We start from the raw sequence: 27,917 nt of genomic DNA on the forward strand, positions 1-27,917 counted from the left end.
ACCCCCTTCAAGAGTTATCGTGCGCACAATGTTTCCGAACATTTTTGAACTGTTGCACAGTGGATCCACTTGTATGGAGAAAGTGGCCATAAATATTTAGAGTGTAAAAATCAAGTCAATGCGCCGGTTACAGCTTTGTGCTGCTGCGAAGAGTGTTTTAAGAAGCCACGAGCGTAACATTCTCCCCCCTTTCCCCTCTGGAGGGGGTATACGGTAAGAATTGTTGTATGCTGTCAATACAAAATGACATGAACAAAGGTCCCGATTATCTTATGATGCAAAAATAGGCTTGGGGAAACAAAACAATCTCCAAAACAACATAAAATCCAGCCAATTTAGCGGACTAAAAAAAATCAAAATTTTTGTCTGAAAATTGGTAAAATTTTTAATATAGATCTTATAGCGTTCTTTCTGGAAGGCACGTACCGCCAAAGTAAGACAAATTTGGAAGAAAATTTCTTCATCTTGCCACTGATGTCAATTATGTTAATGTACGTGGTCGGATAACAGAGTTATACGCTAATATATCCATTGAAACCCTATTCTAGGGCAGCTTTAGTCAGTGACCCACCATTTATAGTCTGGCACTAGATGGCAGCTGATTTTAATACTGAATAATCTTAAACCCATGACCTACTTTGGAAAATTATTCCCGAAGTGGGCACTGGTGGGCATCATGACTAAAACCTTATGTCAAATTTAAGTATATGATCGAATTGACATTACAAAATACACTAAGAAAATATGCAGCTAACTAGAATTCCAAAACACGCCAAAACACTATTTTTTAATGAAAATTAAGCTATTACCTCCTCCTTCAAAATCCACTATATTATATTGCTATACGTATTAGTTTCGCGATATTTTGAATATATTTACTTGCACTTCAAATATAGGTTGTACTCACAACAAAAAATATTAGACAAATGTTCCGACTTTTGAAGCTATTCTTAAGAAGATCGCGTTCGAATGATAAAAAAAACTAACATATTTTTAAAAAGGTCCATGTCATAGCTGTCAGAGTTGCCAGATGTTGTACCAAAATTTTGACATCCATTTTTTTATTTTTGGCCAATGAGTGGATCCACTGTGTGTTGTGGAGTAGGTACCTGAAGGAGTTGACCCATATGGCATATCTTCGAACTTAAACTATGTTTGAAAAAAAATATTACAAAGGCCAAATTTTGGACCAAATCGACAGATCCGTTCGAGAGTTATACTGCGCTCCAACCACTACACACGGTGTTATAGGATTTTTTAGCACCTGTCAGCCTTTTTTGTCAGGAAGTGTGGACTTGCCCGTGATGAAGCTTATACCGTCGTATGGGGGCAGTGATTAAAAGTTGTTACAACAAAAACCAAAGCGATTTGGGAGCAGGTCCTCAACTGAACTTTTCCAAAATTTTGTGTGGGAGGTACCCGAAGGAGTGGACCGATTGAGTTCATATTGGAACCTAATTTTCGTCTGGTAGAAATTTCACGATGTACAAAGAATGGATCAAATCGGTTACGGCCTTCAAGATGCATAATAATTTTCCGAACATTTTCGAACTTTTGTGGGGGAGGTCCGGAAGCAGTGGGCCGATATAACCCATCTTCGAACTAAATCTAAATGTGGACAAATTATTACGAATTTTGGACCGAATAGGTTATTACGTTCTAGAGTTATCGTGCGCTCCAGCCAGACAGACAGACGGACGGACATAGCTAAATCAACTCAAAATTGTCTGAAACACATTTCGTCCAATCATACTTGGGGTCTAAAACCTTTATTTCGATGAGGCACATTTTGCCCGTATGAAAGTGTATATACCCCCGTTAGCATAAATGCTGAGGGTATAATAAGCGGGAGATTTCGACTTAACCATTTTTTTAACTTTTATAATTAGATCGCTTTAGGATAAAGATAGGGGACATGGACGATAATAAATCCTAAACATCATCAATGGGCGACAAAATCCTAAAGTTCGTAAGAGAGGAGAAAGGTTACAGACAAAATTTGTTGGTAAATTAAAAATCCTTCTCGGTATGACAATGGGCCGAAGAAGTGAGATAGAAAATACCTATTGTCAAGCATAAAGTCCATAAAAAGTTGCCATTGAAACTCATTACGACGGGTCAGCAACGCGGACCGGGGTCTGTTAGTGATTAATAAAAATTTACGTTACAATCCAAATTCATAAATTAATACAAATTCATGTAAAATAATTTAAATGCAAAAGTTACTTCCGTAACAATATTACCATTTCGGAGAAACATACGCTCCTTGGGCCGCCCTTGGCTATGTATGTGGTCTATGTTGATTTTATGCCCAATTTATATCTTATGTTTGTCTTTGTTGTAACTTAATTCTTTGTCAAATTGAGAAAAAAGTAATCGTACAAGGTAAATTTAATTATGGACAAAAGTGTTTTTAGTGGTACGGAAAACCAGAATATTTTAAATTAAACATCATCTAAATTTCGAATAAACCAAACCAAAAGACACCAACAACAAAAATCAAAAGAATATGATGTTAAAGCAAAGACAGACTAAAATCAAAATCCATGAAAATAAGAAAAGCTGTAAGGATTAGTATATGTTTTCTTTTTGCTTTGTTGCAAGTCAAAATAAACAAAATAAAAAAGAAGAACAATTTAAAGAAAATCCTAAAACTAAACAAAAAGATTTTAATCAATCAGGGAGAGATTTTCTTTTTGGCTTACAGAGGATTAGAGATTGTGGCAAAATAAAAAGCAACAGCAACAAAGGTTAAACCAAAATATTATTTTTACATTGAAAATAATGGCAATTATAGGTCATTCGAAAGACTGGATATGGGGTGGACAATTCTGGCAGTTTCTTCTTATAGTCAAACACAAGGTCTTCCCTTAGAGAAGCCACAAGGTGTTCTCATTGAATAAAACAATGTATTCTCATTTATTCAAGAAAGATAAAATTTTCAAATATGTGGTAAAAGCGTGTATGTGTTTATGTGTGTATGTATAACAAAACTAAATTAAATTCTGAATTAAATTCCCATTCAACGATTTAATGTCCTCCCAATTGCATACATTTATATATTAAATTTGCATAAATAATATTGACAAATTCTGCAACATAATTTCCAGGCATTCAAATTAATATTCAAATTGAGTGTGTATGTTGTGTGTGTGTGTGTTTCACATCCCCAAGGCTTATTTGTGTGACACTTGAACATACATATTTTATCAAGACTCTAATCCTAACAATATTTGTAAATATTCAACACAAACTAATGTTTGATTTATTTTCTGGTTACACACAAATTATAAAATTTATTACATTTTTTCAAGCAATTTGTTATATTTTACAAACATAATTTACTTTGGTTTTTTCATTCAACACTAATTTGTCTTTGTGGCAACTGAAGTTTATAGCTTTCATATCTATAAAAATCTTCTTCAAATTTTATGAAGCAAACGCAAGCCAACAAAAATATTTATAGGAAAATTAAAATTGCTGCTCATGATTATGTCCTTATCTCTATTTATCTTTTCGTCTCTCTTTCTGTTAGCCTAGCTTATTAGGTATATTTTTATGGCCATTGGCTCTGCCTTGTGATACTGCCATAAGTCTGATGAATATTATTGCAGAAAATAAGCCTCATTGTTTTTGCTTTTTCTTTTGCAGTTCCCACTCAGTCCAAACAACGACAGCTGATGTTGCCATAGTTGTGAAAATAAGCCTCCTATAAATATTGTTTATATTCTCTTAGCTACTTGTTTTGCATTTTATTTTACAAACACAAACAGTCGGCCGGATAAATGAAATTGAGATATGGTGCAAAGTGGTGAGAAGGGAGCAAAACGATTTATTTTAGGAGATAACAAGATTCTCTCATAGAAGACTGCAAAGTCTTCTCACAGAAGACTACAAAGTCTTCTCATTGAAGACTACAAAGTCTTCTCATAGAAGACTTCAAAGTCTTCTCATAGAAGACTACAAAGTCTTCTCATCGAAGACTACAAAGTCTTCTCACGGAAGACTGCAAAGTCTTCTCACAGAAGACTACAAAGCCGTCTCACAGAAGACTACAAAGTCTTCTCATAGAAGACTACAAAGTCTTCTCATAGAAGACTAGAAAGTCTTCTCATAGAAGACTAGAAAGTCTTCTCATAGAAGACTACAAAGTCTTCTCATAGAAGACTACAAAGTCTTCTCATAGAAGACTACAACGTCTTCTCATAGGAGACAACAAAGTCTTCTCATAGAAGACTACAAAGTCGTCTCATAGAAGACTACAAAGTCTTCTCATAGAAGTCTACAAAGTCTTCTCATAGAAGTCTACAAAGTCTTCTCATAGAAGACTACAAAGTCGTCTCATAGAAGACTACAAAGTCTTCTCATAGAAGACTACAAAGTCCTGTCATAGAAGACTACAAAGTCTTCTCATAGAAGACTACAAAGTCTTCTCATAGAAGACTAGAAAGTCTTCTCATAGAAGACTAAAAAGTCTTCTCATAGAAGACTACAAAGTCTTCTCATAGAAGACTACAAAGTCTTCTCATAGAAGACTACAAAGTCTTCTCATAGAAGACTACAAAGTCTTCTCATAGAAGACTACAAGGCCTTCTCATAGAAGACTAGAAAGTCTTCTCATAGAAGACTAGAACGTCTTCTCATAGTAGACTCCAAAGTCTTCTCATAGAAGACTGCAAAGTCCCGTAATCCAAAATGCTTTATACTTGTAGAAGAATTTCGGGGGTCTAATGTTTTATAATCGCTATATTTGCTAAACTTATGAATGCATCGGCTTGGAAATTAACTCAATGCAATTTTCAGAAAATATTCAGGAATGTCCCGTGGTCCAAAACGCTATATATTTGTAGACGAATTTCGGGGGTCTATTGTTTTAAAATCGCTATATTTGCTAATCTTATGAGTGCATCGGCTTCGTAATTAATTTTCGAGACAACAGTCTCGATATATAAAACGATATATTTACAAATGTCTTTAAATGGTGGGTTTCTACGTTCATCTTAAACATTTTTTAACTTATATAATTAGATCGTTTTAGGATAAAGACAGGGGATATGGACGATAGTAAATCCTAAACAGCATCACTGGGCGAAAAAATCCGGCAGTCTGTTGGTAAATTAAAAATCCTTCTCGGTATGACAATGGATCGAGTCTTCTCATAGATGAACACAAAATCTTCTCATTGAAGACTACAGAGTCTTCTCATAGAAGACTACAAAGTCTTCTAATAGAAGACTACAAAGTTTTCTCATAGACGAGTACAAAGTCTTCTCATAGAAGACTGCAAAGTCTTCTCAAAGAAGACTGCAAAGACTTCTCATAGAAGGCTACAAAGTCTTCTCATAGAAGACTACAGAGCCTTCTCGTAGAAGACTACGAATTTTTCTCATAGAAGACTACAAAGTCTTCTCATAGAAGAATAGAAAGTCTTCTAATAGAAGACTAGAAAGTCTTCTTAAAGAAGACTAGAAAGTCTTCTCATAGTAGACTACAAAGTCTTCTCATAGAAGACTAGAAAGTCTTTTCACAGAAGACTAGAAAGTCTTTTCACAGAAGACTAGAAAGCCCTCTCATAGAAGACTTGAACGTTTTCTCACAGAAGACTACAAAGTCTTCTCATAGAAGACTACAAAGTATTTTCATAGAAGACTACAAAGTCTTCTCATGGAAGACTAGAAAATCTTTTCATATAAGACTAGGAAGTCTTCTCATAGAAGACTACAAAGTCTTCTCATAGAAGACTACAAAGTCTTCTGATAGAGGACTACAAAGTCTTCTCATAGAAGAATATAAAGTCTTCTCATAGAAGACTACAAAGTCTTCTCAAAGAAGACTACACAGTCTTTTCATAGAGAACAACAAAGTCTTCTCATAGAAGACTACAAAGTTTTCTCATAGAAGACTACAAAGTCTTCTCATAGAAGACTACAAAGTCTTTTGATAGAATAAAACAAAGTCTTCTCATAGAAGACTACAAAGTCTTCTCATAGAAGACTACAAAGCCTTCTCATAGAAAACTACAAAGTCTTCTCATAGAAAACTACAAATTCTTCTCATAGAAGACTACAAAGTCTTCTCATAGAAGACTACAAAGTCTGACTACAAAGTCCTCTCATAGAAGACTACAAAGTCTTCTCATAGAAGACTTCAAGGCCTTCTCATAGAAGACTAGAAAGTCTTCTCATAGAAGACTAGAACGTCTTCTCATAGAAGACTAGAACGTCTTCTCATAGTAGACTCCAAAGTATTCTCATAGAAGACTGCAAAGTCTTCTCATAGAAAACTACAAAGTCTTCTCATAGAAGACTACAAAGTCTTCTCATAGAAGACTACAAAGCCTTCTCATAGAAAACTACAAAGTCTTCTCATAGAAAACTACAAATTCTTCTCATAGAAGACTACAAAGTCTTCTCATAGAAGACTACAAAGTCTGACTACAAAGTCCTCTCATAGAAGACTACAAAGTCTTCTCATAGAAGACTACAAGGCCTTCTCATAGAAGACTAGAAAGTCTTCTCATAGAAGACTAGAACGTCTTCTCATAGAAGACTAGAACGTCTTCTCATAGTAGACTCCAAAGTCTTCTCATAGAAGACTGCAAAGTCTTCTCATAGAAAACTACAAAGTCTTCTCATAGAAGACTACAAAGTCTTCTCATAGAAGACTACAAAGTCTTCTCATAGAAGACTACAAAGTCTTCTCATGGAATTCTACAAAGTCTTTTCATAGAAGACTAGAAAGTCTTCTCATAGAAGACTAGAAATCTTCTCATAGAAGACTGCAAAGTCTTATCATAGAAGACAAAATGTCTTCTCATAGAAGACAACAAAGTCTTCTCATAGAAGACTACAAAGTCTTCTCATAGAAGACTACAAAGTCTTCTCATAGAAGACTAGAAAGTCTTCTCATAGAAGACTAGAAAGTCTTCTCATAGAAGACTAGAAAGTCTTCTCATAGAAGACTAGAAAGTCTTCTCATAGAAGACTAGAAAGTCTTCTCATAGCAGACTAGAAAGTCTTCTCATAGAAACTAGAAAGTCTTCTCATAGAAGACTACAAAGTCTTATCATAGAAGACAAAAAGTCTTCTCATAGAAAACTACAAAGTCTTCTCATAGAAGACTACAAAGTCTTCTCATGGAATTCTACAAAGTCTTTTCATAGAAGACTAGAAAGTCTTCTCATAGAAACTAGAAAGTCTTCTCATAGAAGACTACAAAGTCTTATCATAGAAGACAAAAAGTCTTCTCATAGAAGACTACAAAGTCTTATCATAGAAGACTACAAAGTCTTCTCATAGAAGACTACAAAGTCTTCTCATAGAAGACTAGAAAGTCTTCTCATAGAAGACTAGAAAGTCTTCTCATAGAAGACTAGAAAGTCTTCTCATAGATGACTAGAAAGTCTTCTCATAGAAGACTAGAAAGTCTTCTCATAGAAACTAGAAAGTCTTCTCATAGAAGACTACGATGTCTTCTTATAGAAGACTACAAAGTCTTCTCATAGAAGACTACAAAGTCTTCTAATTGAAGACTACAAAGTCTTCCGATAGAAGGCTACAAAGTCTTCTCATAGAAGACTACAAAGTCTTCTCATAGAAGACAACAAAGTCTTCTCATAGAAGACTAAATAGTCTTCTCATAGATGAATGGAAAGTCTTCTCATAGAAGACTAGAAAGTCTTTTCATAGAAGACTAAAAAGTCTTCTCATAGAAGACTAGAAAGTCTTCTAATAGAAGACTACAAAGTCTTCTCATAAAAGACTACAAAGTCTTCTTACGTAAGACTAGAAAGTCTTCTTGCGTAAGACTACAAATCCTCTCATAGAAGACTGCAAAATCCTCTCATAGAAGACTACAAAGTCTTCTCATAGAAGACTAGAAAGTCTTCTTATTGAAGACTAGAATGTCTTCTCATAGAAGACTACAAAGTCTTCTCATAGTAGACTACAAAGTCTTCTCACAGAAGACTACAAAGTCTTCTCATAGAAGACTACAAAGTCTTCTCATAGAAGACTAAAAAGTCTTCTCATAGAAGACTACAAAGTCTTCTCATAGAAGACTACAAAGTCTTCTCATAGAAGACTACAAAGTCTTCTCATAGAAGACTAGAAAGTCTTCTCATAGAAGATTACAAAGTCTTCTCATAGAAGACTACAACGTCTTCTAAAAGAAGACTACAAAGCCTTCTCATAGAAGACTACAAAGCCTTCTCATAGAAGACTACAAAGTCTTCTCATAGAAGACTACAAAGTCTTCTCATAGAAGACTACAAAGTGTTCTCATAGAAGACTTCAAAGTGTTCTCATAGAAGACTATAAAGTCTTCTCATAGAAGACTACAAAGTCTTCTCGTAGAAGACTATAAAGTCTTCTCATAGAAGACTACAACGTCTTCTCATAGCAGACTACACGGTCTTCTCATAGAAGACTACAAATCTTCTCATAAAAGACTACAAAGTCTTCTCATAGAAGACTACAAAGTCTTCTCATAGAAGACTACAAAGTCTTCTCATAGAAGACTACAAAGTCTTCTCATAGAAGACTACAAAGTCTTTTCATAGAAGACTACAAAGTCTTTTCATAGAAGACTACAAAATGTTCTCATAGAAGACTATAAAGTCTTCTCATAGAAGACTACAAAGTCTTCTCGTAGAAGACTATAAAGTCTTCTCATAGAAGACTACAAAGTCTTCTCATAGAAGACTACAAAGTCTTCTCATAGAAGACTACAAAGTCTTCTCATAGAAGACTACAAAGTCTTCTCATATCAGACTACACGGTCTTCTCATAGAAGACTACAAATCTTCTCATAAAAGACTACAAAGTCTTCTCATAGAAGACTACAAAGTCTTCTCATAGAAGACTACAAAGTCTTCTCATAGAAGACTACAAAGTCTTCTCATAGAAGACAACAAAGTCTTCTCATAGAAGACTAGAAAGTCTTCGCATAGAAGACTAGAAAGAATTCTCATAGAAGACTAGAAAGTCTTCTCATAGAAACTAGAAAGTCTTCTCATAGCAGACTACAATGTCTTCTTATAGAAGACTACAAAGTCTTCTTATAGAAGACTACAAAGCCTTCTTATAGGAGACTAAAAAGTCTTCTCATAGAAGACTACAAAGTCTTCTCATAGAAGACTACAAAGTCTTCTCATAGAAGACTACAAAGTCTTCTCATAGAAGACTACAAAGTCTTCTCATAGAAGACTAAAAAGTCTTCTCATAGAAGACTACAAAGTCTTCTCATAGAAAGAATTCTCATAGAAGACTAGAAAGTCTTCTCATAGAAACTAGAAAGTCTTCTCATAGCAGACTACAATGTCTTCTTATAGAAGACTACAAAGTCTTCTTATAGAAGACTACAAAGCCTTCTTATAGGAGACTAAAAAGTCTTCTCATAGAAGACTACAAAGTCTTCTCATAGAAGACTAGAAAGTCTTTTCATAGAAGACTAAAACGTCTTCTCATAGAAGACTAGAAAGTCTTCTCATAGAAGACTACAAAGTCTTCTCATAGAAGACTACAAAGTCTTCTCATAGAAGACTACAAAGTCTTCTGATAGAAGACTACAAAGTCTTCTTACGTAAGACTACAAAGTCTTCTTGCGTAAGACTACATATTCTCTCATAGAAGACTACAAAGTCTTCTCATAGAAGACTAGAAAGTCTTCTCATAGAAGACTAGAAAGTCTTCTTATTGAAGACTAGAATGTCTTCTCCTAGAAGACTACAAAGTCTTATCATTGAAGAATACAAAGTCTTCTCACAGAAGACTACAAAGTCTTCTCATAGAAGACTACAAAGTCTTCTCATAGAAGCCTACAAAATCGTTTCATAGAAGACTACAAAGTCTTCTCATAGAAGACTACAAAGTCTTCTCATTGAAGACTACAAAGTCTTCTCATAGAAGACCACAAAGTCTTCTCATAGAAGACCACAAATTCTTCTCACAGAAGACTACAAAGTCTTCTCACAGAAGACTACAAAGTCTTCTCGTAGAAGACTACAAAGTCTTCTCATAGAAGACTAGAAAGTCTTCTCATAGAAGACTAGAAAGTCTTCCCATAGAAGGCTAGAAAGTCTTGCCATAGAAGACTAGAAAGTCTTCTCATAGAAGACTACAAATTCGTCTCATAGAAGACTACAAAGTCTTCTCATAGAAGACTACAAGGTCTTCTAATAGAAGACTACAAGGTCTTCTCATAGAAAACTACAAAATCTTCTCATAGAAGACTAGAAAGTCTTCTCATAGAAGACTAGAAAATCTTCTCATAGAAGACTACAAAGTCTTCTCATAGAAGACTAGAAAGTCTTCGCATAGAAGACTACAAAGTCTTCGCATAGAAGACTACAAAGTCTTCTCATAGAAAACAACAAAATGTTCTAATAGAAGACTACGAAGTCTTCTCATAGAAGACTACAAAGTCTTCTCATAGAATACAACAAGATATTCCTATAGAAGACAACAAGTTCTTCTTATAGAAGAAGACCTCAAGGACTCCTCAGAGGAGAGGAAATGGTGTACTCCTAGACCACTTCGAAACATCCAACAAGTATATCCTGAATGCCACTGTCTCTTTGGCCACATTAAGACCATACAATAATAAAATACATGTTTTTATTTGTTTCTGAGAATGTGCCCGTATATGTGTGTGTGCGTGTGAGAGTGTCTGTGTTGGTGTAGCATTATGACTGGTTTTTCTTCTCATATCACTCAAGGCAATTTTTCGCCACAAGCTTGAATAGCAAAGCAGCAATGAAAGAAAGGAAATTATTTTTATGAGCACCGACCGCACACCATCTCGGTGTGTGTCTGTGTGGTATTGTAGGGGTGGTGGGGCCAAAAAGCTTCTGGTAATAAAGTCCATTCTCTTGACTCTACCTCCAGCACCTCATCTTATTATTAAAAGCCAGAAGAGATATTATAGCATGAATAAAATAAGGACAATATCTGCAAGCAACATAAATAACAACAACAGCAGCAACAACAACGGCAGCAGCAGCTACATTATCTACAAAAATAAAAAATGTTCATTCGAATGGTTTTAATGCGAAAGAAATTAATACAAAATACATATAATGAGGATGCGGAGTGTGTGAAGGAGTGGCTTAGGGACATTCAATTCATGCGTGCAAGTGTTTGTGTGTGTGTGCGTTTTAATAACCTTTAGCCATTTATATTTCAAAATAATTGCATATAATTCTTTAGGTTTATAATTTGTATGTTTTTCTTTTTTTCTAGGAAAGAATTTAAATTTAAAATTTTAAAGATACCACAAGTCATGTAGTTTGAGTTGACTCCTAAATGAAAAATTTTAATTGTAAGACATCAGACTAAATACTTTCACAGACTTCTGAAACTATGGTGTCAGATTGCTCTGTTGCCTAATGCAAGTCATAAGATATTTGCCTAAGCCAAATATCCCGAATATTTTTCACAACGTGCACAACGCAAGAAGGAATTTGCGCCATAAAAAATATGACGAGGATGTCCCTTTTTCGAGAAGAATTGTTGGAAAAATTAGAAAATATAAATTTCTAAAAATATATTTTTAATTTTTTACATAAAAGGATTCTTTTCAATTATTTCTTTGGTTAATTTCTCACCCTTCAAAAGCCATCTATTAGTATTATTATCCCTGCTTTTCTCATTAGCAAATACCATTATTTTTGACGCTGTTCCCCCTTAACTTATTTCTCTATCTTTTCCCAACCAATTATTGTGGTGCAATTTTCTAATATTTGCATTTCTGCAAAAACAACAAACAAACACTTTTCGTGATTCTTTCTATTTTGTCTTTCTTTTCTCAATTGTATCCACAATACGGAAAATAAACAACCAAACAATAGTTGCTTAATATTTTTGCTGCTGTTATTTAAAGGAAAAGGGGTAATCTTTTCTTTTCAATTAAACGCTTGACTTCGCATGATGCTCAGCTTTTAGCTCTTCTGATTTGCAAACGGCAAACAATAGCAATACTGTCGCTAGCCCCCACAGTTTCACTAATTTTAGGGGTTCTGCCATTGTCTTTCGCATTTAAATTTGGTGGAATGCATACCCAAGAAGGATGTGCTAGTGAGTATGTGTGTGTCGATTCTGCAATGCAGCAATGCTTTGAATGTGGGTGTACCGTATGGAATTTGGTGTATATACTGAAAGTTTTGTTGCCTTCAAGCAAATGTGACAATTGGAATGTTCATTTCCGTTGCTGAAATGATCATGCAAATGTTGAACACTAAGCGTGAAGGGGATAATAGATTGTACTTATTCGAAAAGGAACTAAATTTTAATTTATGGAATTAATTGTAGTAAATATCAAATTGAATTATGTCCCTGGACACAAATCAAATTTTCCCCAGTAATAACACAGTACTACAAAATTGAACTTTTTTTTGAACCCCGCACAGATTATGAAAGTGGACCGAAATAAAGAAGACACTTGTATCGGCGTTTTGAAATTTTACGTCGGGAATTAACCTAAATAGGCGTGGCAAGTTCCGCCCATTTCTACAGGTTTTGAAATATTCGACATCAGATTCCTTGGAATCCTTACATTTTAGGTATGAGGGGTATATTTTTATGAAAAAAAATTAACCGTAATGCGAGTCACTTTTTGGTACCTTTTTTCAAAAACGTTTAAAAACTCCTTTAAAATGTGATCGTATCAGATCAAAATATTCTACAAAATTATTTGTCATAAAATGTTACTATAGGTCCCTGAATACACCAAAACTCTAAGTCGTACCTAAACGCCAGGAATCTGTCAAAAGATAAATCACGTTTTAGGGTTAATGTTGTACTTTATCTGGGTCTATTAAGTTTTGTCCCATGTACTAAATGTATGGCAACATAATGTGTTGGTGACATACTACACCCACAAAACATCATTCTAGATAAAAGACGTGAGAGACAAAAATATTCTCCATCAAATTTTATATAGGTCGCCGTATAAATGAAATATCTATTTACAATATATATCAAGAAAATATATACATCAAATTTGCCAACAAAACACCCAACTATTTTTTTTTGAATAAATTTGTTTTGTTATTTATTCGAGTTGATGCATGAAAGTAACATGAAATTTAGTTCTAGGCGAAAGATGTTAAAACAATAAATATTCTACACAAAATTTCATTGTAAGTCCTAGAACAAACTATGTATCTACGTAAAATACTTTGTTAAGAAAAATACGTTACAAAATTAGATATTATAGGTAGAAATAATTTGTTAAACTTTTACCGCCTGTTCATGTATGTCGCACGGAAACCTGTACGAAAGGAAAGCAGTCACTCACTTCGGTCTAAAAATGCGTTCATGTATTTCGAAAACTATCGTGCGACTGCCGTTACGTATCCCATGCGAAATACTACTAATTTGAATGTACATTTGTACAACTATGTTTCATAATTGAGAGCCAAATGAGAAATGAAAACAAAATTCACATATACATACAAACATTGGAATATCCCCCCATACCATTGCTATCGCAAACGATTCGTTTTCGAATGTTTTTCGATAGTTTTGCGGATATTTTGTTCGAAAACGACACACGAGAACGAATTGAAAACGATTCATTCGTCGCTCAGTTTGTGGCAGTAAAACCTTCGAATTCGAATATCGTTAATAATATTATTAGCGAATGAAAGATGATAGTTTTTACGATAGTGGCGAAAAACATTTTTTGTGGTGTTTCTTGATGTTTCTGTTATGTATCTTTTCCGTTTTTATTTCTTTATGTTTGCGACTCGATATGTAACTGTTGATAAACATTGTTGTTTTATGTTTGGCAACCTACCCATATGTTGTCTTTATCAACACTTATTGTCTTATTATACGTAGCATTTATATCGAAATTATTTGAAAAAAGCAAATGGGAATTTTTTAAAAACAATATAATTTTAACAAAAAAATTTTCAAAGTAAAAAATGTTTCTCGAAACAATTTTTCTTGTGAAGAAAAAACATTCGCAAAATGTTCGAAAATGATATCGTTTTTGAACTTTTGACGAACAAAAGAACAACGTGCTTGTGTACACCCGAAAAACATTTGCCAATCCTTCGACAGTGATATCGTTTTCGAAAGTTGTGTCGGACATTCGAATAATATCCGCACTTGGTATGGGGGGATGTGTGATTTGTTTTGTTTAAAAAATAAAATAAGTCGGTATTTTGAATTATTTTATTTTATTGATTTCTTCAAAATAATGAATGAAAGAACCTTTAAAACGTGTCTACAAAATTTTTATTTTGTTTACAGAATGTGTTGCATAAATTTGTTTCAAGATTTTCGGTGTTATTCGCGAATTTACGTTTTACTCGGCAGCTACAAAGAAAGTGAGTGATTTTGACATTCTCTTTCTATAAGAGACAGTCGTTTCGACATACATAAACCCAAATTTAATGGAAAAGTGTACGTTTACGTGTTATTTCGTATGGCTTGTCGGTCGCATAGATTTTCGTTTCGAAGGCATTTACATGAACAGAAAATGATTTTTTTCCACTTCCGAAACGCAAAAAACCTTTCGGTCGACATACATGAACAGGCTGTTAGACTCTTAATTAAAATTTATTCCATACTGAGTCAAAATCTCCTAAAATACTTCACTTTTTGGGGGTTGTCTCAAAACTAGAAATGTTTCAAATCGAATTTCATTATGAGTCTCTGAACAAAAGTCCCGACGTAAACTTTCAAAACGCCGATACACGTGTCTTCTTTGTTTCGGCCCTCTTTCATAATATGGCCGAATTATCTTGTAATTATTTTTTGTGTTGTACAGTGTAAATTTGTTTTAAAAAAATATTAAAACAACGACTATGGGATTAAGCCTGACTACTTTCAGCTGCCCCCCCTAGAGTCGTCAAAAAAGTTTGAAAAATGATAAAAAAACTGCAGTTGTTCTGATATACTATTTTTTAAATTTAATAACGGCAAATGTACGACTAATATCTTTCGAATTAGCTATTTTTTTTTTTTTTTTGAAAGCGGTTAACAAATGTTTGGGTTATAGTCATAGAAGTGTAAAAACGCATTAAAAATAGGAAAAATGGTTTTCCTCCTGCTCTAGGCTGCTTAGAAGATAACAAACATAATTTATTATGTGAAAGTAAACTTTGAATTCTGTTGGAAAATATGTGAGATATGCAATTTTTATACCCTCAGCCTTTAGGCTATGAAGGGTATATACACTTTCATACGGGCAAAATGTGCCTCATCGAAATAATGGTTTTAGACCCCAAGTATGTTTGGACGAAATGTGTTTCAGACAATTTGGAGTCGATTGAGCAATGTCCGTCCGTCTGTCTGTCTGTCTGTCTGGCTGGCTGGAGCGCACGATAACTCTCGAAGGGATGAACCGATTCGGTTCAAATTTTGGCTTTCGTAATATTTTGTCCAAACTTAGTTTAAGTTCGAAGATGAGCTATATCGGTCCACTCCTTCCGGTACCTCCCCCACAAAAGTTCGAAAATGTTCGGAAAATTTGTACGCACGATAACTCTTGAAGGGTGTAACCGATTTGGTCCATACTTTGCCCATCGTGGAGCGTGTACCAGACTTAGATCAGGTTTTAATATGGACTCAATCGGTCCACTCCGTCGGGTACCTCCCACACAAAATTTTGGAAAAGTTCAGTTTTGGAACATCTCTCGAATCGCTTTGATTTTTGGTTTAGCAACTTGTATTCACTGCCCTCCATACGAAGGTATAAGTTTCATCAGGGGCAAGTCCATACTTCCTGAGAAAATAGCCTGAAAGTTGCAAAAAAACCCCTATGACACCGTGTGAGGAGGTTGGAGGGCAAAATAACTCTCGAACAGCTCTGCCGTTTCGGTCCAAAGTTTGGCCTTAGTAATATATTGTCCAAACATAGTTTAAGTTCGAAGATAAGCCATATCGGTCCACTCCTTCAGGTACCTCCCCCACAAAAGTTCAAAAATGTTCGGAAAAATTGTGCGTACGATAACTCTTTAAGAGAGTGGCCGAATTGGTCCATACTTTACACATCCTAATATATCTACCAGATATAGATCAGGTTCAAATATGGGCTATATTTGTCCACTCCATCCGGTACCTCCCACTCAAAATTTCGGTTACATGTTCACTTTAAGACCTGCTTTCGAGTCACTTTGATTTTTGTTGAAGCAACTTGCATTGCTGCCTCAATTGCGATGGTAAAAGTTGTTTCAGGGGCAAGTTCATACTTCTTGAGCAAACATCCCTGAAGTTCTAAAAAACCCCTACGGTACCATATGTAGTGGCTGGAGATCCATTCTTTTTAGTATCTCCTCCGCAAAACTTTTGATATTAAATCCTAATCAACATTTTTGTCAGTTCAAACGCCCAAAATTTTTAAAACTCCCTAAATGCATGCGTTTTTTGGAAAAAAATTGTTTCAATATACACAGGCTGAGGGTATATCTCTGTGGGCAAAGCCGACTGATACTTTTTACTTGTTAATTTAAAACTTCTCTACAAGTGGTGTCTGAGACACGCCGTTCGGACTCGGCGATAAACAGTGGGTCCCATATCATTGAGCTAATATGAATCGGGGTGCACTCATTGATATGAGAGAAGTCTCACTTGTCCCTTGTGGGATGTTTTTGGAACAATTATTATTATTATGCAATTTTTATAGCCTCCCTCATAGAATGGAGGGTATATTTTTCCGTTTGTAACGCATTGAAATACTTGTTTGCAACCCTATAAAGTATACATATTTGTTATCGGGATAAAATTCTGAGTCGATATAGTATAGATTGACTGGTATAGTCTATCAAAATCAAAAAATTTTTAAAGAAGTTTTTATTATATCGGTCCAAAATTAGTTTATGTTCGAAGAGGGCCATATCACACTGTGGTTCCGACCGTGGACAAAAATCGAAAATTTATGGCAAAAAATTTGATTCCGATTGAAATAAATATTACCTAAACACATCAAATTGTTAATATCCATAATTTTTGCCAATTTACAGTGGTAATATGTCAGGTAAAGTCGAAAAAGTTGAAAAGTATTCGCAGCTTATGAGTGAAATTATAAAAAAATAAAGAGGTATGGTAACATGGGGCGCCTTCGCCACTGGGGCGGCTACGCCAGCGCCGATTTTCTCGCAAAATACAATTTCTAGAAAAAATCCGTTAAAAGCTAAATTGTGAGTTTAATCAAGATCTATCATCTCCCAAAAGTTGGCAGTTGTGTCATAGGTAAGATAGTGGGCGCACGCGGTTGTGTGTTTTTGGGGTATTGGGAAAAATAATTATGGTAAATATATTTTGTGATATCTTCCTTACCTTTTGTGATATCAAAACACACATTTTATACCGTTAGAAGACAGCTACTGAAGAATATAAATCCCAATAATTCGCATGAAAGAAGCAATTGCATTTGTTAATATATTAATATTATGAAATATGTACGGGGTGGGGCGCCTACGCCATGATAGGGACGTGGTGGGTAAATGTTAGAAATTTGTCATGTTTAACTTAAATTCTTTATACCATAGATATACCACACTATAATATGAAGTTAGAATCAAATATTATCCTAAACGTATCTTGTTTTAGTTATATTATGATTTTTGTACCTAAATTCAAGGCACCTACTTCAATTAACCGCTAGAATTGGTTACTTTTTGTGAATTTTAAAATAATTTTTGATTATTCAATAGAAAACATGTTCCTTTTTTGCATAATGTTGATATTTAAGGAAGAAGTATGGTAAATTACAGTTTAAGAGTCCTTTGGAGAATGTTCAATATCGATGGCGAAGCTGCCCCATGGGTGGGGAGGCTTCGCCACTTTTTACACATTTTGTAAATTCTCAAAAATAATATTTTAAAAACAATATTATAACCATTTATATATCAAAACTTATAGTCAAGATATGCTAATATTTGTACCAATAATAATATTTGAAAAAACTTTAACGGTGTCGGTATGAGAACATTTTGAACAAAAACGTGGCGAAGGCGCCCCATGTTACCATAAATGTAAAATTTCCAGATTTAAACTTATAGTTGATAGCATTGACAATGTTTTTACGTAAAAAGATATTCATACATAGTTTTCTAACTTCCTTAAAAATAAATTCTTTGTAAATAATTTTTCTGGTACTTTTAAAATCAGTACTATAAATTTATGTTGAGTTTTACTAATATTGGGAATATATGGGATTTAAAAAAACACCTTTATATGGCGCTATACCTAAACGTGGACCTATATTGAACATTTTTTGCGAGGATGTATTTTGTTCACTGAGAACTCAAAATGCGAAATTTCAACCAAATCAAATGGAAACTGTGTCTAAATTCAACAAAATACCAAAAATCTGGCATTACCTAAATGTGGACCTACATCCACTCAAATTTTTTTCTATCATATTGCCTCGTTGTAATACTATGTTTAAAATTTCGAAGCGGTAGCTCGATTAGAACTATTTTTGGCACTCCTTTCAATACAAGTGAGACCGCCTCTTAATTGTTTGTGATTTCAAAATGTAAAGTATGTATGACTTAGGCGTTTCGCCCAGGGCGATGAAAACAGTCGCGGCGATAGTCGCAGAAGTCACCCTGAAGTTACCTCTTTTGTGAAGAAATGAACCACGCCAGCGTGTTGTCTTGGAAGTCACACTAGCCACACTTCTAGAAGAGCATTTCCGCGATAGTTCTAGAAATTAAAAGAAAAATCTATTTTTTTATTTTTATTTTTTTTTATTTTTTTATTTTTTTTTTAATTTTTTATTTTTATTTTTCTTCTCTTTTAGAGAAATTATTTTTTGCAATTTCCGCCTACATTAATTTTGCCATTTTAAAAATGTGATGTTTTATTGACTGACTTGGGAAGCGAGCCCGGAACTGCAGAGTGCGAAGCGAGTATGCTTACCACTGCACCACCGCCTCATATAATCATCAGATAGAAAGTGTTCTATATTTGTTCATACGTGTTGAATCATTAAATGAATGTAAACAATCGCCTTGGAAGTCACTCAGGAGCCACTCTGAAGTGTCGGATACGCGATAAAACGTAATCACAATAAGACTATAGAAATTGTTTGCGTAATTCACCAACTATCTTCCTAGGCGTGTCTCCGGAGTGACCTCTCAAGCGAGGGAGTGCGAAACTCACTTCCAATTGCTGGCAGGGCTATGTCGCATTTTGGATTACCCAACATAGAACGGTACCGCCCAATTTTTCGGGGGTTTAGCTGCATTATCATATAGAAACGTAGGTAATTTAATACATATTAAGTCTTCTTTGGGCCTACTAAACTTCTATCCAGAAATTTGTGAGCACTGATTCATGTTTTATATAGCCAAACTAGAACGGTACCTCCAGATTTTAGGGGTTTTCAGGATATTGTAGTACGGCTATCCTACAGAAATGACTGAAATTTAATATTCAGTATTCTATGGGACTATAATAACTCTTCCCCCTAATTTGTCCATACATTTCCACGTTCTGATATAGCCACTGACATTTATGACAATTTCGAACAGTCAACTTTGCACATATGTAAAGTCCTGCCTGTGCATCTAAATCATCTTCTTTATGTTTTGTGAAACGGTTTTATGTATTGGCAATAATTCACCATAATTACTTTTTAAATTTCATGTTTTTTTAATTTTTTAAAATTAATTTAAAAATGTATCCAAAAATATAGGCTTCAAAAATGCACCCCTACCGTCGAGCAGGAGGGGAAGTTTTCAGGGGAAGGATTTTTTTATTTGCTGACATAGAATACTACTAAAAGTTGTTTAAAATTTTACCTTTTTCATCCATAAAATTTTTTACTGCTCGAAAAATCGAACACCAATTACGACGTAATGGGTTAAACAGTTAAACAGAGACATCACGAATTCTTAGGGTGTTTCGATTCAAATCGTCTTTTGGATAACGACATTACGTTATAAACAATATCGTTTTAAGCGATTTCGTGTGTACGTTAAATTACATATTATTAACATGTTATTGGTATGCTATATGTATCTGTTAAGAAATTACTATGCTCGAACCACAAGAGGATGTGCGTCCAATTCCATGTGAACGAAAACTCTCGAAGGGAGCAATGGATTTGGTCCAAAATTTGCAAATCGTATTGCAATATTTCATCAAGTTGGATATAGTCCTTCGGGTATCTCCCATTCAAAATTTTTATTTTTATTTACATTTTCTCTCTGAATTGGGTGCAATTTAGCATTAAGTGCTCGTAGTCATCAAAACACTTCTCCGCCAATAGTTGCGGAGATATGTCCACGTTTTGGTATACCCCTAAACAACGATACCGCCAAATTTCAAGTAATTGGTTTACGCAATTCTCCTAAAATCGTGGCCAACAGAACTTTCATAACGGAAAGAAAGCTAAATATTTCACATAAATTCAGAATATTTTACGGTGGAAGCTTTTTACTTGTTTTTCATTAGGTATATACCTAAATAAAGGGTTTAAGATTTTGTATATAAAAACTATACACATCACCAAAAAAAAATAACTTGCCCGCCCCCCCTTATATTTGATCCAGGCTACGCCCTTGGCAACTTGTATTCACTGCCGCCCGTGCGACGGTACAAGTTTCATCAGGGTCAAGTCCATACTTACTGAGACAATAGCCTGAAAGTTGCAAAAAAAACCCTATGACACCGTGTGTAGTGGTTGGAGAGCATGATAACTCTCGAATCGACCTGCCGATTCGGTCCAAAATTTGGCCTTCATAATAGTTTATGTCCGAAGATGAGTCCACTCCTACCGGTACCTTCCTCACAAAAGTTCGAAAATTTTTTCTTGAAAGGAATAATCGATTTGGTCCATTATTTGTACATCATGGAATTTTTACCAGATCGATTCACTTCTTCGGATACCTCCCACGCAAAATTTCGGATAAGTTTCTTTTAAGACCTGCTGTCGAATCACTTTGATTTGTGTTGAAAGAAATTGCATTCGCTGCCTCCATTACAACGGTAAAAGCTTTTTTTCAAAACTACCTCAATCCTGCACTGCAACAGTAACTTCAATTTCAAATTCACCCAACTGTACCAAATTTAGTACTTTTCGTGCCCATAGGAAAGAATTTGCAAAACTACCTCAATCCTGCACTCCAACAGCAATCATAATTCCAAATTTAAGTATTCCAGTTCTATTCGTTAAGCGACATCCAAGTTGTACCAAATTCAGTACCATTTAGTACTTTTTGTACCCATAAGTACGAATTTTCAAAACTACTTCCATTCTACACTCCAACAGTAACCTTATTTCTAAATTTCAGGATTCCGGCTCTATTTGTTTACCCAAATGCACCTATAAATACGAATTTCCAAAACTACCTCAATCCTACACTTCAACAACAATCATAATTTCAAATTTCAGGATTCAAGCTCTATCTCTTCCCCAAATTCAAATTATACCAAATTTAGCCCCATTTAGTACTTTTCGTACGAATTTTCAAAACAATTTCCATTCTACACTCCAACAGTAACCTTAATTCCAAATTTCATACTTTTCGTAACTATAGGAACCAATTTCCATAACTACCTCAATCCTATACTCCAACAGCAATCGTAATTCTAAATTTCAGGATTTCAGCTCTATCCGTTCTCCCAAATCCAAATTGTACCAAATTTCGTACCATTTTGTACTTTTTGTACCCATAAGTATGAATTTTCAAAACTGCTTTCATGCTATACTCGAACAGTAACCTTAATTCCAAATTTCAGGATAACTGCTCCATATTGGTCCTCTCCTTAGGGTACATTCCAAACAAATGTTCAACTTTTGGGTCCAATTGCAGTTTAGGGTCTGTTCAAAGATCCTTTGGAAATGTATACCGATGCTGTTCGTTGTGGTCCTGTTCTCAGCCATATTATGTTTTTCGTGGACAAGTCCATGCTTCCTGTCATACTGGTCAAAAGGTTATACAATTACCCCCTGAAATGACTTGTGGGCGTTATATCAATCAAAACGATATGACTCCCAAAATAAGAACCACATCCATAATGGACAATGTTGATCCATTCCTTGAAGTACCTCCTCCGCAACATTTTTAATCTATAATCCTAATCCACATTTTCATCGGTAAGTTCAAAAAGGGTCACAAAATTCTGAAAAGACCCTAAATACATTCGATCTGTCCGTAGATGAACGTTTCAATTCACATAGGCTGAGGGTATATCTCTGTCGGAAAAGCCGACTGATACTTTTTTACTTGCTTACTATTATTCTAATTGATGTATTGGAATATTCAACTGTTCAAGGTTGTGAAAAATAAGTTACTCCGTTCGAGAGCAGTCGTCCAAAGCAAGCAGCCAGACATACAGGGATATCTATATCGATTCCGCCAGTCGGAACCGGATTCGGTCTAAACGTATGCGGGGTTTTAAATAATTATTTCGGTGGAAACATTTTTCCTATCTAAGGAGGGAATAACAAGTAAAAAAGTATACCCTCAGCCTTTGTGAATTGAAACTATCATCGAACACATCAAATGAATTATGGTATTTTCAGAATTTTGTGGTCCTTTTTGGACATTTGAACTTACCAACAAAAAAGTAGATTAGGATTAAAGTTCAAAAATGTTGCGGAGGAAGTACTCAGAGAAATAGACCGACATAGTCCATTATGGAAGTGGATCTTACTTTTGAGTCATATCTCTCTGATAGCTATCTCGCCCACTAGTCATTTCATAACTTTGGATCAGTATGACAGGAAGCATGGACTTGTCCACGGAAAACATAATATGGCTGTAAACAGGCCCACAACGAGCAGCATCGGTACACATATCCAAAGGATCTTTGAACAGACCCTAAACTGCACTTAGACACAAATGTTGATCTTTTGTGGAGAAGATCGATATCAGCCATTTTGGAAGTTAAACTAAATTTGGACAAAATATTAGGAGTTCCAAAGTGTGCAACAAATTGGCTGCCCCGTTCAAGAGATATCGTGCATACGATTTTTGTGAATTTTTTAAATGTTGGGGGGGAAGTATCTGATGTTGTGTGACCGCTATTGCCCATCTTCCAACTGAAACTAAGTTTGGACAAAATATGACGAAGGCAAAATTTTGGACCAAATCGGTTGATCAGTTCGAGAGTTATAGTGCTCTCCAGCGACTACATATAATGCCATAGGGGTTTGTGCACCTTTCGGGCTCTTTTCTCAAGAAGTATGGACTTGCCCCTAAAAAAACTTTTACCGTCGTAATTATGACAGCGAATGCAATGCTTGAACAGAAATCAAAGTGATTCGAGAGTAGGTCTTAAAGTGAACTTATCCGAAATTTTGTGGGGGTCGGTGAATACAAGTTCTTACAACAAAAATCAAAGCGATTCGAGGGCAGGTCCTAAACTGAACTTTTCGGAAATTCCATATTGGAACCATATTGGAACCTCCTCTGGTCCTGGAAGAAGTTTCACGATGTGCAAAGTATGGACCACATCGGTTACTTCCTTCAAGAGTTATCGTGCGCAGAAATTTTCCGAAATTTTTCGAACTTTTGTGGGGGAGGTACCGGAAGGAGTGGACCGATATGACTCATCTTCGAACTTGAAATACGTTTCGACGAAATATTACGAAATTTTGGAACGAATCGGTTGATCCTTTTGAGAATTATCATGCACTCCAGCCAGCCAGACGGTCAGACAGACGGACGGACATGGCTAAATCAACTCCAAAGTGTCTAAAACGGATTCCGTCCAAACATATAAAATAATATAGGGAAATTACGGTTGCCACCCTGGTGCAATGGTATGCACACCCGCCATGCACACATAGTACTTAGGTTCGATTCCCCGGCCAGACAACATCAAAAAACTTTTCAACGGTGCCAAAATACCCCTCAAAAATGTTGGCGACAATTCCTGAATATTTCAGCCATTTAAAACTACTCTACAAAAGTGGTGTCTTATACACGCCGTTCGTACTCGGCAATAAACTGTAGGTCCCATATCATTGAGCTAATATGAATCGGGGTGCACTCATTGATATGAGAGAAGTCTCCCTTGTCCCTTATGGGATGTTTGTGGAACATTTATATAGGGAAACAAGTGAGCAAAGGCTATAGTCGGGACGGGGCCGACCATGTGATACCCTACACCACTACCCCTGTGCATAAGCTTTTCACTGGTAAACATTTCCTTAAGGGAATATAAGCCGACTACCACCAAAAATAATATGCCTCTTTCTCTCTGGTACCCCCATAAGCAACCAAAATTTCGTGACCATCCAATCAAAATTACGACATGTAGCTTGATTGCAAAAAATGGAAGAATTGGATGCATTACCGACTATTGTGGTATCTCCCTTGTTTGACCACCTTCGCCAACCTGCTTTACACCAATATATATTCTTCTTCCATTGACAGGCTTTGCCGTTGGAATACCCCTACTAGAAGCCAATATATTCACAAAGAATAAAACTTTGAATTTGTCTCCAAATGAGTTTTTCCCCCATTCCGGCCACTAAATATTATCCGACTATCGCCAAAATCAATAGGCTTCTTCATATGTGGGGCCCCATCTACCCCCAAAATTTCGTCACTATTCGATCAAAATTCCAACTTGTAGCGTGATTACAAAAAATGGAAAAATTGGGTATATTACTGAATTTTGCAATATCTCGGTTTGCTCACTTACGCCAACATACTTTGCATCAATATAAACGAGATCTTTTCTTCTTCCGTTGACGGGTATTCCTTTTGGAATACTCCAACCAGAAATGGAGATATTCGCATAAGAAAAAAACGTTGACTTTTCTCCACATAAGCTTTTCGCTTATTCCGACTCCTGAATATTTTCCATCACCAAACTAAATAGGCTTCTTCCTCTGTGAGACCCGCATCAACTCCCAAAAAATTCGTGACGATCCGATCAAAATTGCGACCTGTAGCGTGATTACAAAAAAATCGGAAAATGGGATGCATTATCGACTATTGCCATATCTCTGCTATTTGACCACCTACGACAACCTACTTTACATCGTTGTAGAGGTGATATTTTCTTCTTTCCTTGCCTGGTTTTGCTTTTCATATACCTCTTAAAGAAACATAGATTTTGGCTTTGAAATAAAATGTTGACTTTTCTCCAAATAAGTTTTTTGCCCATTCCGACCCCTAAATATTATCCGATCATCACCAAAATCAATAGGCTTCTTCCTTTGTGAGACACAGATTAACCCTCAAACTATCGTGACGATCCAATCAAAATTGCGACCTGTAGCGTGATTTCCAAAAAAATATATAAATGGGATCTATTACCGACTATTGCGATATCTCCGTTATTTGGTCACCTCCCCCGCCCTAGTTTGCATCATTGTAAATATGGAGTCTTCTTCTTTCATACGCAGGCTTTGCTTTTGGAAAGTCCCCAACCAAAGCTGTGATATTCGTCATTATAATAAAAATCGCAAACATTTGGTTTTTATTTGCGACTATTGTGATATCTTTGTTGTTTGATCACCTACGAGAACATACTTTACATCATTAGAAAGGTGATATTTTCTAATTTCATTGTCGGGTTTTACTTTTGGTATACCCCATACAGAAGCTGAGATATTCGCTTTGGAAACAAACGTTGTCTTTTTATCCACATAAGTTTTTTGCTTATTCCGACCCCTAAATATTATCTTCCTCTCCGGGACCTCCATCAACATCCAAAATTTCGTGACGATCCGATCAAAATTGTGACCTGTAGCGTGATTACAAGGTTTAGATTGACAGACGGACGGACGGACACACATAGCCAGATCGACTCAGCTCGTCGAGACATTCATTTTGGTATATATCAGTATGGGTCTACAACCATTATTTCGATGCGTTACAAACTTTTTGGCCAAAACCAACTTATAATACCCTCCCCACATAGTGGTGTAGGGTATAAAAATGACTACGAAAACGCGACAAAATCGATTAGTTGTCAATGAGAGCCGTACCTAAAATTTTCTAAGCGACATTTTTGCGGAACATTTCGAAGCTGAAAAACATCATATTGTGGTACTTTTATGGCGGCTCTTAAAATAAGGGACGAAAAGGATATTGAAGGAAGCTTATTAGAAGGTCGAAGTGCTCTACGAAAATAATCCTCATTCGATTTGACTGCAGACATGTCATCGCAAAAATAAGCTATAGCAACAGTGAACAAAGATATAACGCTAATTCCTGATGGCTTACAGGGTCTCTAGCAAAAACTTCATCACGCCATAACGCGGAAGTTCGACTCACGGCGGATCTGTCCTTCGGGGTTCTTAATATACTCACCAAGGCCTTTCTTCCCCAAGACGAATTTTCCGTGCCCCAGACTTTCACCACCATTTTGTTGCACAGTGTAATTCACAAATTGTTAAATTGCCGTTTTTTACCACATTTACATTTTTGTCTTTCGCTTCATGATAGACTCTGGTGTACAGAAGGAGCGTATACATTACAATACACATTTAACTATAAATTATATATCTAATTTTCTAATATACCTAATATTTAATGCCATTTGACTTATTTACACAATTTTTCTTCTATTTTCAGCTAAACTCGATCTTATTGATATCAACACCAATTAGTTTAAGAGAAATGTTCATTAGTTGATGTAAGACAAGCCAGAATAAATTAAGGAAAATCCAAAGATATCTTAGCGATCCAATGGTAAAAAAATACATGAGGAACTTTTCAATTTAATTGTGATTTCAAATATAAATAAATAATAATTATAATAAAACTTATTGTAAGCACTAATAAGAGGAAAAAATATAGCTCAACTAACTTAAATAGAAATAACAAAAAAGAGAATCCAATTCTTCACTTTAAATTTAAATGAAAGCTTAATTTTATTTTAAAAAATATAAGAAATTACTAATTAAATAAATACAACATTTAAATAACAATTCAAAAAGCCGCCCGTTGTTCAAACTAATCAAACAATATAATTAATAAATTATTTAATTTTAAAAAGAAAACAATACAAAATAATATTTAAAACAAATAATGCAATCTTACATAAATTTAATTTAATAATTATTAAATAAATATTACGGAAAAGAGTAATTATTAAAAACAAAAAAAAAACTGCAACAATTTAAGTTAATTCTAAAAATAATAATTTACCAGAAAATCCATCCAAAATTTAATTTAACAAAAAGAAAAAAATAAACAACAATATGTGGCCAAATTAGTTAGTTGCAATTATAAAAATATAATTATAAAATAAATATAAAATTGAATCAATTTTACGTATATTAAACCAATAAATTTAATTGCTTCCATAATTTTTTTGAAACTTAAAAACAAATTACGAAAACAATATCTTTTGAAAAAAATTAAAAAAAAAATCAACAACCTTTTCTTAATTAGTGTAACAAAGTGATAATAATTACCAAAACAAATGCATATATCATTTACTTCCCAAACAACATCTTTTAATTACTTAACACGTTAAAGTGTTAAATTATTTAACAAAAACAAAAAAGGAAATAATTACAACGTGATATCCTTAATAATTTCGAGTTTATTCGATACGCGATACTATCATCAACAACAACAACAAATTTTTGCTACAAACTTGCTGCCCATTCACAGAATACCTTTCACAAACGTCCTCCTCTTCGCATTGAGCAACGTGTGGTGTTGGTGTGTATGTGTGTGCATCTTAATCACCCGTTTTATGTAGGCGTTTATTGTGCCTATGTTTCTGCGAATAACATCAACCTGTATTAAATAAACAACATCACAAAGAAACTTCTACTGCAGCAGCTGTAACCAGCCAACAACACCGCCACAATGACGATGTGGCAGAGTGGTGGCATGGGTGGGGGCGGCCATGGCTCCCAAAATAACCCATGGATGAAACTGATGGGCATCGTACACAAGGAACGTCGTCACACGGACAATGTTACCAGCCAAAGTGGTTCCAACGAAAGGAATTTAAATCAGTAAGTACCAAGAT

General features: G+C 35.0%; 1 long non-coding RNA gene across 2 annotated transcripts in view; it reads left to right on the plus strand.

The window, feature by feature from the left end:
- LOC141399087 (uncharacterized) overlaps window positions 1–26,759 on the plus strand; it is a 314,481-nt gene extending 287,722 nt beyond the window's left edge. For both annotated transcript variants that reach the window (XR_012411765.1, XR_012411764.1), the window contains one exon: window positions 26,504–26,759. This is a non-coding gene — a long non-coding RNA (uncharacterized lncRNA). The remainder of the gene's footprint in view (window positions 1–26,503) is intronic.
- The last annotated feature ends 1,158 nt before the right edge of the window (window positions 26,760–27,917 follow it).

This window comes from Musca autumnalis, unplaced genomic scaffold (assembly GCF_047663935.1).
Source record: "Musca autumnalis isolate F117 unplaced genomic scaffold, ASM4766393v1 scaffold_3, whole genome shotgun sequence".
Taxonomy (NCBI): Eukaryota; Metazoa; Arthropoda; class Insecta; order Diptera; family Muscidae; genus Musca; species Musca autumnalis.